General features: G+C 44.4%; 2 long non-coding RNA genes across 4 annotated transcripts in view; one reads left to right on the forward strand and one right to left on the reverse strand.

The window, feature by feature from the left end:
* Nucleotides 1-2,681, reverse strand: part of LOC116083676 — a 4,087-nt gene extending 1,406 nt beyond the window's left edge. For 2 of the 3 annotated variants that reach the window (XR_004115856.1, XR_004115854.1), the window contains exon 1: nt 302-1,241. This is a non-coding gene — a long non-coding RNA (uncharacterized LOC116083676). Of the gene's footprint in view, nt 1-301; nt 1,242-1,646; nt 1,902-2,581 lie in introns of those variants that run through there. The other variant, XR_004115855.1, reaches the window with a different exon arrangement.
* Nucleotides 2,682-5,857: 3,176 nt separating this feature from the next.
* LOC116083617 overlaps nt 5,858-15,857 on the forward strand; it is a 59,136-nt gene continuing 49,136 nt past the window's right edge. Inside the window, exons 1-2 of the long non-coding RNA XR_004115803.1 lie at nt 5,858-6,020; nt 9,374-9,602. This is a non-coding gene — a long non-coding RNA (uncharacterized LOC116083617). The remainder of the gene's footprint in view (nt 6,021-9,373; nt 9,603-15,857) is intronic.

The raw sequence follows: 15,857 nt of genomic DNA on the forward strand, positions 1-15,857 counted from the left end.
TCTCTCTCTCTCTCTCTCTCTCTCTCTCTCTCTCTTTTTCCCAGTCTACCCTTTCTTCCTCTGCTCCCTCCAGGAATGCTTCAGTGGCATTTTTATGTTGCTTATCTTGATGTTTTGAGACTGGGGATTTTGATGTATAGTTCACACAGGCCCCTAACTGGCCATCCTCCTGTCTCTGTCTCTGGAGTGCAAAGATAACAGACATGTACCATGAAGTCTGCCTAGGTTTGATGACTCTAGACAATCTCTGTCCTAAGTCATACCTAATATCACGCATGCCACCAACTCTAGAACACCTTACCTTCAAGCATCAGCACATTGCCTTGCTGTGTTTGGAGTGGCATCTAGGGAAGGAATGTGGGTTCCTGGGGCAGAGGTCTTCTCTCTACCTTCTCTCCGTACACAGGTGCACTCCATAATTTCATACCTACTTGCTCTTCCTCAGATGTCTGGATCTCTCCTTGCTGGGCTATATTTCATCCTAGAAATGCTACCCTTTGTGTGGGAGAGCTAGAAGGGAGCCTGTGTCTCCCTTCTAGTGGGTGATGGTGATGGTCCTGAATCACAAAAGTCAGTGGCATAGACTTTAAGACCTGAGAGTCCAGTGTGAAGCTCCCTTGGTCCAGCTCAGTCTAGAGTTGTTCCAACCTTAGACTTTCCATTCCTGGCTGAGCCCTCTTCCTTCCATGCACTTCCTCATGTGAGGTCAATATGAAGAAAATTCAGGATATCTTCGTGCCATCTCCTGCTTACCTGTCCCTGCCCCCTACACAAGCTTTGGCAGGGCCAGGTAGAGAGCTGGTGGAAAGGACAAGATAGAATGGAAACACACCAGCTCTGGGGCCAGAACCTCTTTTCCTGTGACCTGACCACAGTAGGCACCCTAAGAAAAGATTATTACTACACAAGAGTGCCATGTCCCGCGTGTGGGTACCCCACCTCAGCACCAAGGTTTGCCTTTAGGAAGGTCCTCACTGTTAGAAAAGAGCAAGATTTCCAGCTCATGGCTCTGATACATGCTTTTCTTCCTCCCCAAGAGGTGGCCATAATGGTGATGTTTCAGACTTCCCAGTAGGTCTTTCAATTTACTTCGTTGCATGTTAGACCTCAGGTACTTAGGAGCAGATCTGCTGGAGAGGGATGGGATAGAACATCCACACTGGCTTCGCAAGACTACCACAACCTACTGGTAGAACCAACCTCACCATGGTTTTGAGTCTCAGGGAAACCATATTTCTCTGTGAGCAGATTCATACCACCTGTAGTCCAAGGAGGTGAAAAATGAACCATCTGCAAGTGAGCATCACAGTCTCTGGATTGAGATGCCCTCTCTTGTCCCTCTTTCCTCTCAGCAGTGCCTGCTCAGGAAAAGAAAATTCTGAGATGACCTAAAATTTAACAAATCCCTGACCTCAGAGCCACCGGCACATAGCTCTGCCAGTCACAAAGCACAAAGCTTCCCACCAAGAAGGCCCACGGATTCTACATTCTGGTTATTAATCAGGATCAATCAAGGTGAAAGTATATAGTTGGGCTTCATGTGTCTTATCTAACCATTTTTATTAGATTTTCTGTAAGATCTATGGCTGTGTCTTATAGTCATTTTGATTAATTGTTCACATAATTTAAAGATTAATGGGAGTTACCCGCTAGATGTGCTCATGGTGACTCCCCGGCAGTTTGCTTGCATGCCTTTGAGAGCATTCTTTTTGTTTATTGAACATGTTTATGCAGGGTCTTTAGAAGTCCATGTTTGAGTATGCACCTCTTAATATGCTGTCAGAGTTGGCTTGTCAGAAGAGAGTGAAAGTTCTATGTGAGGCCCGCAGAAGCTGCTCTGAATCCAGCAACCCTCTGGAGTTTGTCTCAGATGAAAACCAGAAAGGGCCTGGAGCTACCACCTGTGAGGCGTGGAAGGGATCAAGCACCTGACAGCGTGTGATTTATTAATATTTATGTTTAGAAATATTTACATGGAATTGAAAGAAATTCCAGGCAAGTCCCATCAGGACAACGAATCATTATGAAGGGCACACATAAATCGCAGATGTGAGAAGTAGCTTAATTATAGAGAAAAAGATCGAGGATGGCCAGTGACCCCGGTTTCCATCAGAGTCATATGGATTCTCTGTCTCAAGTATGTGTGTGTATATGTGGGGATGGGGGGCTGTCACATTTTACCTTGCAGCAAGAAAGGGATTTCTATTTTCTTGGGGTCTAGAGGAGGAATGATCTGGCCCCAGGGATGTGTCTTTTCCTCCAAGATTTGATATAAAACCCTTGCTGTGATTTCAATACCCGGAGCTCTAAGTACTGGTCTATTATTCAGCTATACTGCTATCCTTGGCCTCCAGAGAGGTCAGTGCTGTGGATGACAGGATTCCCTGGCCCCTGTTCCCAGGATGCTCTTTGGTTTTTGCGGGGTAGAGTGCTGAGTCTGCTACAGGAAGTGGAGGGCAGCTCTCCTCCCACACACTCTGGTGGAAGACTGTGTGGGTCAGCCCCTGAGAGGACAGAACATATCACGGGAAGCTGAGTGGTACTGCAGTGGTGCCAGGAGACCCAGAGACAGCAACGATACCTGTCTGTCCTGAGCAAGAGGCTTTAGTTCCTTCATGTCCTAGGTCCCTAGGGACCCCTGCGGGTAGACAAGAGCACAGCCAATGCCAGCAAGGCCTCCCAATATCTGTAGGTATACCTTCTCCCCAGGGCACTGTCACAATAGGGATTATTCTAGGGCGGGTATGCAGGGCCCCAAGGACTGTCTATCTCTGACCACAGAGTGCTGACATAGAAGTCTCCATACCCTTCCCTCTGTCTGTATTCCTCTCTCTTGTCTTTGCTATATGGAGCATTCTTTATGAAACAACTCTTCTCAGTAGAACTGAAGAGGCCATCTCAGTGCCACCTCCATCCTAGAGGTCAGAGGTCAGCCCATTGTGTTTCTCAAGGAAGAACTCTGTGGAAACTCCAGTGATGACCAACAGAGGGCGCCAGATGGAATTCAGTGCTATTCCCCACACTGTATCTACCCCCATACTGTCACCCATGACAGAGGTGGTAGGCTATCTCCAATCCATGGCAGGAAGCCATGAGATGATGCCTCTCAGCCATGTGTCTGTGGACAGTTGTATGGGCCTGGAAGTCTCTTTTCTTCTTCCTACCATCTTTCAGGGGTTGGACAGCCATTTTCCCATCTTCCTGTGACACCTGAGATGGGCCTGCACATGAGGTTTCACCTCCTCACTAATGTTTTAGAAAGAGACATCATCTCCCAGACTAACTCAGTCTGGTGAGTGTATGGCAGACTCCAGAACCCACAGAGAAAGTCTCTGATAGCAGAGAGACAGATTTTCCCCATTGTTCTTTGAATTTAGATGAGAAGGCAGTCCCTTCCACTGTGTTTATGTATTTTGATTGATGTCACTCTCTTTATACTGATAACCTGAGGCTGTTTCAACAATTAGGCATAATTTTACAAATTGGGGAAAAAGTTCCCAGTGGTGGCAAGCAACAAGATGCCAAGCTTTCTGTTGCAGTGTGTTATTACATGTTAGAAGACCCAGAACCATAGTCACACCTGGGTCTCCAGCAAGGCTCTTTAGGGGCTACCCACAAGTAGGGTAAACCTGTCAGTCTTTCAGAACTTCTGGCCCAGTCAGCTCCTCCCTTCTCACTTGGGGTTGTCATAGCTCCCTCTTCCCACTCAAGAGTAACTAGACGGCCCTTCCTCCCTTCACACTCTGCCCTGGGCTTGCTACCAGATAACCGGTGCTGCTGTGAGCACTGATAACCAGAGGGGATTGAGAGCCTGCCCAAAATAGAACCAGGCTCCCAAGCCCTCCATGTGAGTCACTTCAGACAAAATCTGCTGCAAAAGTGGATAATCTCCCTTGCCACCTCACCTGTCAAGGACTCTCAAGAGGGCTGAGCACACTTCCTCCTGAACACCACGTGGCCAAAGAGGCCCTTTGAGTAGCACAAGTGACCCCAGCAGTGAGCTCTAGAGTACTGTAGGGATTTCCAGCTTAAGGACCCACCTGTCACCTATGTTCAACCACAGCAAGGAAAGAGAAAGCCAAGAGGGGAGGGGAGGGCTGAATCAACTTGGTTCTGTTCCCAGCTGGAGTTTAGAACTTACATATCAAAGCAGTACTGACCTGTTGTGGCTTTTCATGATTCTCAAGAGGTAAATAGCATCTGCTGCCTGTAGAGGGTCAGCTCTCCTTCAGATTTTTGTACTTCTTACAGTCCAAAAGCTCCTGGCTCCATTTCTCCTTTGCAGGGTCAGAAAGCTGTAGGTGCATCCTAAAACTTCATTCAAATGTCTGTCCTTGATGAGGGCACCAAAGCAATGGGCAAAATTGTGGAGAACTGTTCGGTCAGAATCAAATGCAGAAGGCTTTATGCCAAATGCTGTCTCAAAGGGACACTTAGGGGCCTCTTCAGTCAGCTTCCTTCTTTCCAGACCTCCAAATGGAATTTGGACATGCTGAGGTTTCCATCCGTTAGAGTCTCCTTTACTGACTGAGTGTGACTAGGAATGGTGACAGGTCTCGTGGGATGAGAGACTCTGGTCCCATCACAGCACACTTCAGCACATTTTTATTGTATATCTACAAACGGAGTGCCGTTTTTAAACTGTGGACAGGAGCATAATGACTCTCTCCACCTGTGCATCATGCAACATGTTTTCTTCTGCTTTTTGGTAATTTGGGGCTCCAGCTCTTCCACCATGCACAATAGAGGTGGCAGGGGAAAGCACCTGTCTTGTTATATGCCTTTGAAGGAATGTCACAGGATTGTGGTCATGCATAGAGAGATAAAGGATCATTTCTGACTGAGAAAGAAGACCAGGGAAGGAGAGGAAACAGAGAGGTATGATGTCCTATCTGACAGCAAGAGGGAAACTAACAGAGCAGCCTGGCTGGACAGCAGCACCTGAGTGCAGTGATAGATCCTGAAGGGGAAATCTAACCTGTGGACCTTTAAGTGCTCTGAGGAGAGGCAGAGATGAGCCAGTCTGGGAACCATGGTTCCTCTGTGTCTGTTTTATACTCTCTCATACATGAGGAAAACTAATTGCTTTTCTCACTGCCCTGACAAAATACCTGGCAAATGTGGCTTAAGGAAGACAAGATTTAGCTTTGCTTACAATTTGAGAGTACAGACCACCAGAGAAGGGAGTTAAGGCAGCAGGAAGCACCTAGTCACACTGTACCCACATCCAGGAAGCCGAGAGAGAAGAGTGCTGGTCCTCCGCACTACTTTCCCCTGTTCTTTAATACAGGACTACAGAGAGTAGATGATCCACTCCATGTTTCACGTAGGTTCCTCCTCTCAATTAATCCAATCTAGAAACTCCTTCACAAATATCCCTGATTGTGTGCTAGATGACTCTAGGTCGGGTAAGTTGATAGTGTCAACCTTCACAGTTAATAAACAAGGTGCCTACAACAGACCCTAAAACAAAACAAAACAAAAAGAACAGACCTCATGAAATTTGTTTCCTAGGCAGGGTGGTGGGCAGAGGCATGAGAGAAGGGAAAGCAGACTGGGTGTAAGTGGGGAGCCAGCAAAAGAACTAGATCCAGGGTTGGAGCCATTGCTTTCAACCTCGTCTGAGGGCGGATTTAAGTGAGATGGAAAGGCAGAAGTTCCAATAAAAAAGACAAGTTTAATAAACCACAGGGAAATAATCTAAACCTCTGGACAATAAAGGACACTAGGGGTGGATGTAGTGGCAGGTCATGTCATAGTGGGTCTGATTGTGCTGCAGTAGAAGCACCTGAAGTCATTGTTTTAGACTAGAGAGGCTTGCTCCTCACACAGGACGTGCTCATCCAACCATGCTAGAGGTCACTGTCTGGAACTTGTCCATCATTAAGACAAGGGAAAGCTATGTAAACCATCTCTCAGTTCTTAAAGGCCCCTTAAAGATGACAATGTGATATAGATTTCATCTGCTGAAATTTGATTGACCAAGACACTCACATTCCTGTACCTGAGAGAGAAAAAAGGTAAGTTCCCCACTGTCTCACCACATACCCCAGATCCTCTCGGGCTCTTCTCAAATATAGCTTGATATTGCATCAAACTAAGAGTTAGAGAGCATGGTGCCTGGCAACATCAGCCATCATCATGAGACATTACCACCTCTCACAGGCACAGAGTACACAGGAATGAAATGACAGACTCGGGAGACTAAAATAGAAATGTGTAGCTAAGATTGAACCTAAGGAATTATGAAATTTCTTCCAGACAAAATTTGGGAGCTCTTTATCTTTTATATGCAAATATTACAGAATGCACACACATTTATTAAATACACAGTATATATTTTCTTTCTGGCATGCCATATATATACGTGTGTGTGTGTGTGTATGTGTGTAACTATCTATCTATGTGTAACTACACATATGTATGTAACTATCTCTATATATAAGTATGTAACTATCACTCTTTATAATGTAACTACACATATATATGTTTAACTAACTCATTCTCTCTCTCTATATATATATATATACATATGTAACTATGTCTCTCTATATATGTGTATGTAGGTATACATATATATGTAACTATCTATGTATATAACTATCACTCTTTATATATGTAACTACACATATGTGAAGCTATCTCACTATATATATACATATGTATATAACATCTCTCTCTATATATATATATGTGTGTGTGTGTATGTAGGTATATATATATATGTAACTATCTATATATGTATGTAACTATCTCTATATATGTATGTAACTATACATATATATGTGTAACTATCTCACTCTCTCTATATATATGTATGTAACTACCTCTATCTATCTATCTATCTATCTATCTATCTATCTATCTATCTATCTATCTATGTAACTACACATACACACATACACACACACACACACACACACACACACATGCCTCTCTTAGACTCTACCTTCTGGACATCCAGGTATCTCTTGGTTCCACTTCTTGCCCATCAGCATTCATGGGTCATGGGAGTTTTAAATTTCCCTCTTGTCTCTTCATCCACTTCTGACCCCAAGAGCCACACTTTCTCATTTGCCTTGCCTTGGCTTCTGAACTTGTTTCTCTTCCTTCTTATGGTTTGCCTCACAGACAACAGACTTTGTGCCTTCTTTCCTCCTGCAAGGTCATTTCAAATTTAAGTATTTGTGGCCACTGCACCCTCCACTGTTCTTCCAATCCAAGCATCGATCCACCCAGAATAGTGCAAAGTGTCTGTTCTAAATATGGATTCTCGATGTGATCTTTGCCACAAATTGAATTTTCAGTTCACTCTGGTCCTTCTGATATTTTTTCAATTTTGTCTCCATAATTTAGGGGATCAGAAGCCATTGCCCCTTTCAATGTTGCAGGTCTCTGAAATTGCAAACTCAATTTCCCTTCTTTAAACCATCTGTTATGTGATGCATATGCAACTTCTTGTAATGCATATGCAGGAATCTAAACCCACAGTGGGAAGACGTTGGGAAGGGAGGCCTTGGCAGAATGATTAGATTCTGAGGGTGAGGGTGAGCTAGCATCCTTATAAAAAGTACCTCAGGGAGCTTTCTGACTCTTCTGTCAGGTGGGGATGCAGTGAGGCAGCAGTCTGCACATCAGGAGGGTTGTCCCCAAGTCCCAACTCCTAGACTGAAGATTTCCAGATTCTAGGACCACAAGATGTAGATTATTGCTGGCCATATACCACTCAGTCCCTGGTTCTTTGCTTTTTCATAACGAAGTGAAACCCAGTCAGTTTTAAACTTACATTTGGTATGGGTAAGAACATGAACACTGTATTACATCCAATCTTCAAAACTGTTTCTATTTTATAAAACTGAACCCCTGGTACTCACAAACCATAGTAATCTCCCCCACTCCCTCCACTCTTCTTCTTCTCCTCTCCCCTCCCTTTCCCCTCCCCCTCCCCCCTTTCTGTCCCTTGCTGTATCTTTGCTACTCATGGAGCAAGCATCTTGAAGACTTGCCACATGGAAAGTTACCAATACCCTCAGCAGGAAAGAGACACTGCATGCCATTTTCTCTCTTCTACTCTTGGACTGGAGGTAAATTTCACTTCTGACTGCATACTATCACTGTAAGGAAGTTATAGAGACATAGCAGTGCAGGAGGATTGCAGAGACTTCTAGTTATATGTCTAATGAAAAACCCAGGAACACAGGAATCTTCCTGACTGTTCCAAGGTAGTTGAGAAACCCTGAGCAGAAGAGGAGAGACTATATTGATAAGGAACCATACAGAAAGAATCACCACCACCACCACCGCCATCATCATCATCATCAATAAAACCAAAACCCATGCATTCTGATTGGTGGTGGTTTTCTGCAGTGGTCTCTATCTATTATGAAGAGTGGACTACACTTGGTTTGTATATGAACACAAATATTTAGAATGCTATACTAGTTCACTAAGGTAGCAGTTGTACGTTCTCCAAGATCCATGACTTTACCAGTCCTGGGACACTGGCTGGGCTTCCTATTTTGGGCATACTTTTCCTCTTGCTGAGCATGTTTTAAGTCCAATTGGAGAGCTATTGGTTATCACCAAGGTGTGCATGCCACTGCTGCGTCCTGAGGGTTATTGTGCCAAGCTGGTCACTGATATGGTACATAAGAATCACAGCTGAGTAGGATTGTTGGGAGCCTCTCTCCTAGGAAACTTGCATGGCACCTTCTGGTACTACAAAAACTAGTCCTCAGGGAGGGGACTTTCAAGTTACTTAACCAGGGAAGAACATGCTGAATGGCTTTTGACTAACAAGTGGTCAGCCCTGAAAGAACACATATAAACAACATAATACTGACAAAGCAGGACGTGTGTGTGTGTGTGTGTGTGTGTGTGTGTGTGTGTGCATATACATAAATCCATGTAACACCAATAAATGAAAAGAGGCAATAAGTTCTAAATTTGAAAAACAGCAAGGATTTACAGAAAGGAAAGGGAGAAATATATTATGATCTCAAAAGTAAGAGAGATAATTTTTAAAAGATGGAAATTCTTTAAAAAGCTATCCAGGCGTAAAAAGGCAAAACACTGGACTGATAAGATGTAAAATGCTAGCCACTCATGTCTTATATACTCCCCAGCATCCTGGTCTCCTTGCCAACCACTCAAACACCAGAGAAACCTGGCCTAGACTCCTGTGACTTAAGTAAGGGTGAAGCTGCACTGTCTTCTTTCTTGCTTGGTGTATTGAAGAAATAAGCCAGACAACATCATCTGATTGAAGGATGTGGAACCAACTGTATGCATTGTATGGTTCCTTGGTGGCTCTCTGTTCTCTGAAGGAATTCAAGTTCCATGTCAGTAAATGGTGGCTCTCTGTTCTCTGAAGGAATTCAAGCTCCATGTCAGTAATTGCCCCTCGTGAGCCATGGCAGAGACAAGAGCCAACACACCCAGCTCCATGTACCACAGTGATCGCTGCAGCTTTCCCAAGAACATCTGACCCTGGAATCAAGCCAAGATACTCAGCCATGCTGCCATGTGACACCTGAATCAACAGGAAGCAGAGTCACAGCAGGTGACAAGGTCCACCAGGAGTTAGCACTGGAGAAACAGAGGTAAGATTCTGCAATGTGACATCCCTTCTGAAAGATAACAGACCTTAAAGCTGTATGCATCTGCTGGTAGAGTGAGGAGGAGCATATGAAAATGGGAGACATGACCATCGGAGTTCCAGTGGCTTCCCTGTGACAGCTAATGGGGGAGGTGAGGGAGGGATAGAGGAGAAAGGAAAAGTTTTGTGGGAGATCAGCTCTGTGCTACCACCACATGGGAGCATCTGCCTGTGAAATTATCCATGCTTAGCTTTCCTTTCAAAAGTAACTTTGAACAGCTCTGCTTCCTCCCCTTTCTGGAAAGCCTATGGGTAGCCAGGAAGCCCTTAAACCTCCCATCTCTCAATCCTGCCTTGTGTTTCTTGTGCTTTGGAGTGTCCTGGAAAGAATTTCAACAAGTGAGTTTCACTTACTGTGGTGGTTTGAACAAAAATGCTTCCATGGTCCCTGGTAAGTGGCAGTGTTTAGGAAGGTTTAGGAGGTGGAGTTTTGACAGAGTGAATGTGTCGCAGGCCTTGAAGGTCTATGGCCTCACACCCCTTTCTGTTCACCATCTCCAGTTTCTGCTTGTGGTTGAGATTATGAACTCTCATCTTTCTGCTCTGGCTGCCATGCCAGAGGCTTGCTGCCATGGTAAACTCATATCCCGTTGTAACCTAAATGTAGTTTTTTTGGCTATTAATTGGCTTGGTCATGGTGTTTTAGCAAAACAATAGAAAAATAATTAAGGCATTTACTAACCAACTTACTTGAGTGGATGCTTCATTACAAAAACCTTTCTCAGAGAGTCTTAGGAGTAAAGGCCCCACTTTACTGGTCTTAAAACCAGGAAATTGCATTCCATGCAAAATTTTTTTTCTGTGACAGACACCCACTCTCTCATCAGGAGAGACTGGAGGTGGGAAACGAGCCAAAGGCCTATTGCGTTATCTCACAGACAATTACAAATCCCCTCCCTTTCATGCTGGGTTCACGTGCAATTCTTTCTCTCCCAAATGTCCAGAATTGTTTCCTCTAGAAATTCTGAAAAAAACCAGAACAAATCCTCTGATGGAACATTACAGAGAAGGCAAAAGGGGAATGAGACAGGCACAGTGGGAAACGATTTATTTATTTGTTTTTTGTTTTTGTTTTTATTTTATTTTAACGTGTGTGAATATGTAGCACAAGCATTTCTTCTGGCCCCGGAGGTAAGAAGAAGACACTCGATCCCCTGGGATCAGGATTACAGACAGTTTGTGAGCTGCTCTGTAATTGGACGTGTAAACCCCACGTCCTCTATGTTCTCTTAACTACTGAAGAAGCTCAAACACAGCCTACAAGTTTTAAACAGAACCATCTAGGCTCCAAGTTCTTGCCTGAGAGTAGTCCTGGTACACACGGCTCTGTCAAGGGCTGCATCCATCCACCATATTAAAAAACCAAAAAAAACCAAAACAAAAACAAAAACACCGAATCAATTGTTCCATGTTCAACAGAGGCCTTGTGGCGTGGGCTCTGTGCTTGTCACTCTCTTGTCACTCAGGTGGATGGAGAGTAACTTCACTTAGATTTGTGTGACTGTTGATACCTATCATTTGAATAATGCTGAGTTTTATTCGTCTTCTTTCATGCAGGTTGAGTATATACTGCTTTATTTGTCAATACATATCTGAATTATTATTACGTCCCTCGGAGTAAACCATCTTTCCAGATACCGCCGTCATGGGAAGGAATAATTTATAGCAGGGGCTCAGAGGCTCAGAGCTATACATTAGGGCTTGTGATAAAAATCAGACACCCGACAGGGCTGGGTAGAATAAGAAGCCCCGGCTCTACACATGGGAGCTGACTTCAGGAAGTATTTGCCCCCATTTGTTTCTGCCTATGACCTGCGCAGAAGACTAAAGCCCACAGAGCAAAGCCCGTCTCTGAGACTGGGCACTGGACACTGAGTGCAGGCAAGAACTCAGGTAACGCTAGTAAGTGGCCTAAGGCCGGCCCTGGTGACCCAGCTCCCACTCTGGGTGGTAAGATAAGGTAAGAGTACGAGGCTGGACCTATGTGGCCAGCTACTTCCCGTCTCCAAGTAGACAGGCAACAAACAGGTAGATACTCTTACATGCAGGCTAAAGGGATGTGGCACCTTTGCAAAGCAACCATGCCTTCCTCGCATCTCCCCGTCCCTGTCTACCCCTGCACAGTGCCCCTTGAGCGAACATAAATGCTATAACTTGTCCAGTGATGGTTTGGCTGTGGCAGCCATGTGTCAATCAGTCACTGGTCCACACTGTTTTTTCAGTGTGCCGACCATTAAGTATGTGAAGTTAGCAGACCCATGGCCATGTGGGCGGGACTTGTCTGTAGTGTGGGCAGGCCTTGTCTGTGGTGTGGGCAGGGCTTGTCCGTGGTGTGGGTGAGGCTTGACTACAGTGTGTACAGGCCTTGTCATAATTAGTGCAAAGTGTTAGTCAAGCACAAGTTAATCAAGGAGAAAAGACTTCAACCTCCGGATTACAGCAATGAGTCAGTACCTTAAAGTTGACCTTTCTTTTCATGTTTACATATATAAAACTCATCTCATATATGTGCAGCTCACATACTACATGCATTCACAAATCAATTATACACACACCACACACATGCATAGCACACGAATACTCATTAGTCCTGTGTCTGTGACGCTCCCCATCGCAGCCCGTGCTGGGCTTTTCTTATCTGATGCCACAGACGCGGAGAACACAGACAGGAAGAATGTGTGCTCAGATGTGCTGCCACCACTCAGCAGGCTCGACCTCTGACCTCTCACTATGGGTCTCACCTTCCGTTGCACAGGCAGTCACAGAGCGTCAACTCTTAACAACTTCACCAGAATACCCAGAGCTTGCATATGGTTTAGCAGGAGCTTGGGAAGCATAGAGGCTTGTAGGCTACCTGACTGCCACAAGAAGGAAAGTACTAGAGTCAGGGAAGCTGGACATGAGGGAGACAAGTGCCATCCATTGGCCCCTGTTCTGCCACTGGCTGTTTTCTGGGAGACTGGAGAATCTCTCTTCTGTAATGGCTGAAGGAAACTTCCACCGTTCTGCTTAGCTGAACGTCACATACATGGAGTTTGGAAACATGCTTCAAAAGTTACAGGATACTCCGTAATGAGGGGGAAATCATGCTTCAAAGTCCTTCTTCAAGAACTGGCTGTGCCCTCAAATCTATGTTGACTCATAGGGAGATACACAGAATGTTGTCGCAGGTTTCTGATTTGGGGAAGTGCTAAATGGGAAGGTATCCTATGAGTGGTGGGTTGGCTTTATGAGGCTCACACTGAAGGAAGGGGAAGAGGATCCCAGGGTATCCAGCTTTAAGATGATAATGCAGGTGCATCTCCACACAGGTAAAGAGGGTATGAATATCTGGGCAGGAGCAGAATGGCCCTGAAAGCATCTTCCTGACAAGCACTCAATACTCAATCCTAAGCATCCCAGCATGGTCCCCACAAGAACGGCTCATCCTCGATCCGATGATCAGCCCCAGGAGACCTTCTTTCATTTGCTGTCTTCACATCTTGTTGTCATGATGGTAGAATCTGATTAACAGAGAGCTCTCAATAGAGGATCCCCATCCCGCCCCAAGTTAGCAGAGTGCTATGCTTAGGTGTCCTAAGCATTTGAAGCATGTCCTAAGCACCTTCGTTGTAGTGGTGCCGGTATCCTCTGTCACTCCTGGGGTGTCTCTATGGCTATCATTTTATGTTAGAGGTTTGTTTTTTTTTTCTGATTTCTAAAACCTAAATCCTCTTCCTCCTTCTTTTTCTTTATGTAAAGAAAACCTGGAAAGACCTTAATAAATGCTTTTTTTATAACCCTTTGCATTTTATCCATGTGACCCTACTTAGGAAACAAAAAAAACTATGTTTTATAAGGAAAGAACATTTGTGTAGAATAGCGAAGAACAGTGTGGTGGTTTAAAGGAGACTGTCACCGACAAGCTCATATATTTGAACACACGAGGAGGTGGTGTAGCCTTACTGGAGGAAGCACATCACTGCGAATAGACTTTGAGAGCTCACAGACTCAGCACATTTCTCCTGCCTCTGTTTTACACTTGAGGTTGAGGGTATAATCTCTCAGCTTCCTGCTCTTACTACCATGCCTCTCTACTTACCCATATAGAACCACAAACCAAAATAAACTCTTTCAAAAGTTGCTTCTGTTAAACCTAAATGCTTAAACCATCAACTCAAGCACTTTTAAACCCCATACTTATATCTTTAATAACTTGTCTTTCTCTGATATCTAGACTTTTACCATCAATGTCAACACCATGCCTTGTCCCCTAAGTCTAGCAGGGAATGCTTAGCTCTGGCTCCTCTCTTAAGTCTGTCCAAGGTGAAGTTGTGTCTCTCCTGTAGTTGAGGATCAATTTCCCATACATATCTAGGGTACAGAATCAGTGAGCCACAGGAGAGTGTCTCTCCAGTGACATGAACTAGGCTATCCAGCTTTTCTGTTAAAACCTATTGTATGCTGTAGTGCTGACCAAGTACTACTTAGTTGATTTGGGGGCCCAGCCTTACCATGTCACTGCACACAGGTTATTCCCTTCCACTAAAGATGGAAGTGCTGATTCTGGAGATTTAGTCTGTGAATTTTAGGAGCTAATATGACTTAAAACAGCACATTACCTCAAAATATTAGACAGTATATTTTGGTGGCCATGTGGCATTTGCTACGTGGGGCCTGTAAGATGTATCCAGGCTCTTAAGAGGGACCAATGCTTTTCTTTGAGAGTGTGCTCTCCCTAGAAGCTTTCTAAAAATCAAGTCCATTCTGCTGTCTTCTCTTGTTCCCCAGGCCCACTTTTCCTTCTGTCCAGCATGAGTAGATAAAACAAGACCCCATGCAGGGGTAGGAAAGGCCATGTGCCAAACAGGTTGTTCACTCTTCTCTTGCTATGCATGGTCTAGAGTGAGGAGTCACATGACCACCCCTGCCTTTCAGGATGTGGGAGGAAGAGAGAGGCCCATTCAGCCTCCACTGGGGAAATCAGAGCATATCATATCCCATAACACTATGCACAGTGAGGAAGTCATTGCTCAAGGAAAGGGGATCCTGGACAGCTGACAAGAAATAGAAAAAGACAAGCATTTCCTTAAGGGTTTTACTGTTCTTGACTTTGAAAGTCGTTCAGTGGAAAAGACAGACTGAGGCTAGGGAGATGGCTCAGTCAGAAAAGGAGAAGTGCTTGCCATATGAGCAGGAATACATGGCTTCCATCCTTAGAACTTACATGCAAAGAAAGCCCGGCATTGTATCCCACAGCTGCAGAGGTGAAGACAGGAAAGCCCCTGGGGCATGCTGGCCAGATTGTTTAAAAATATTGGTGAGTTCTTTCAGGCCAGTGAAATAACACAGACAATGCCTAAGTAGCAACACTGTAGGTTGCAACACCTGAGATTGTTTTCTGAACTACACACACACATACACACACACACACACACACACACACACACACACACACACACACGGGACCACCCATTGTTCTAGTTCCACTTCCATTGCCAAGATTAAGTACCGTGACATAAAAACCTACATAGGAGAAAAGGGTTTTATTTCAGCTTATAATTTCAGATTACAGTCCATTTACTGAAGGAAAGTCAAGGTAACAGGATCTTAAGCAGCTGGTCATATCATGCCCACAGGTAAGAACAGTAGGAAACAATGAATGTAGGAAGCAAGCTTGCTTGCTTGCTACACTGCTTATGATCAGCTTGATATCTCCAGTCTTAAACGCTCTAGAACACTTAGGCTAGGAAATGGTACCACTCACAGGGGGCTGAGCCTTCCCATATCTACTTAATTATAACAGGCTTCCACAGATAACACCCACTACAGATAGTCCCTCATTGGAACTCTCTTCCCAAATGAAAGCATGACCTAGTCTATGAACTCAAGCTGAGTGTCTAGCTCATGGGAGGTACTAAAAGCATTGGCTGTCTTATGAAAATCGGCATCATTTAAAAGAGGCTGATTCGATTTTGCTGACTCTCACCATCTTAACTTGTGAATTATGAACTGTGTAATCTACTTGTTTATTTGTGCTAGGATTAGAACCTATGAAAATTAAATGTACATTATAGTGTTAGATTTAAGTGTGAAACACCATACTAGAAAGTAATTACCTTTCCTTTTCCAGCACTGTGCCTTAAGCCCAGGATTTCATGTATACAAGGACAGGTAATTTTTTGTTGTTTAGTTTTGTTTGTAGTTTTATCATTTTGTT

The sequence above is a fragment of the Mastomys coucha genome, unplaced genomic scaffold (assembly GCF_008632895.1).
Source record: "Mastomys coucha isolate ucsf_1 unplaced genomic scaffold, UCSF_Mcou_1 pScaffold8, whole genome shotgun sequence".
NCBI lineage: Eukaryota > Metazoa > Chordata > Mammalia > Rodentia > Muridae > Mastomys > Mastomys coucha.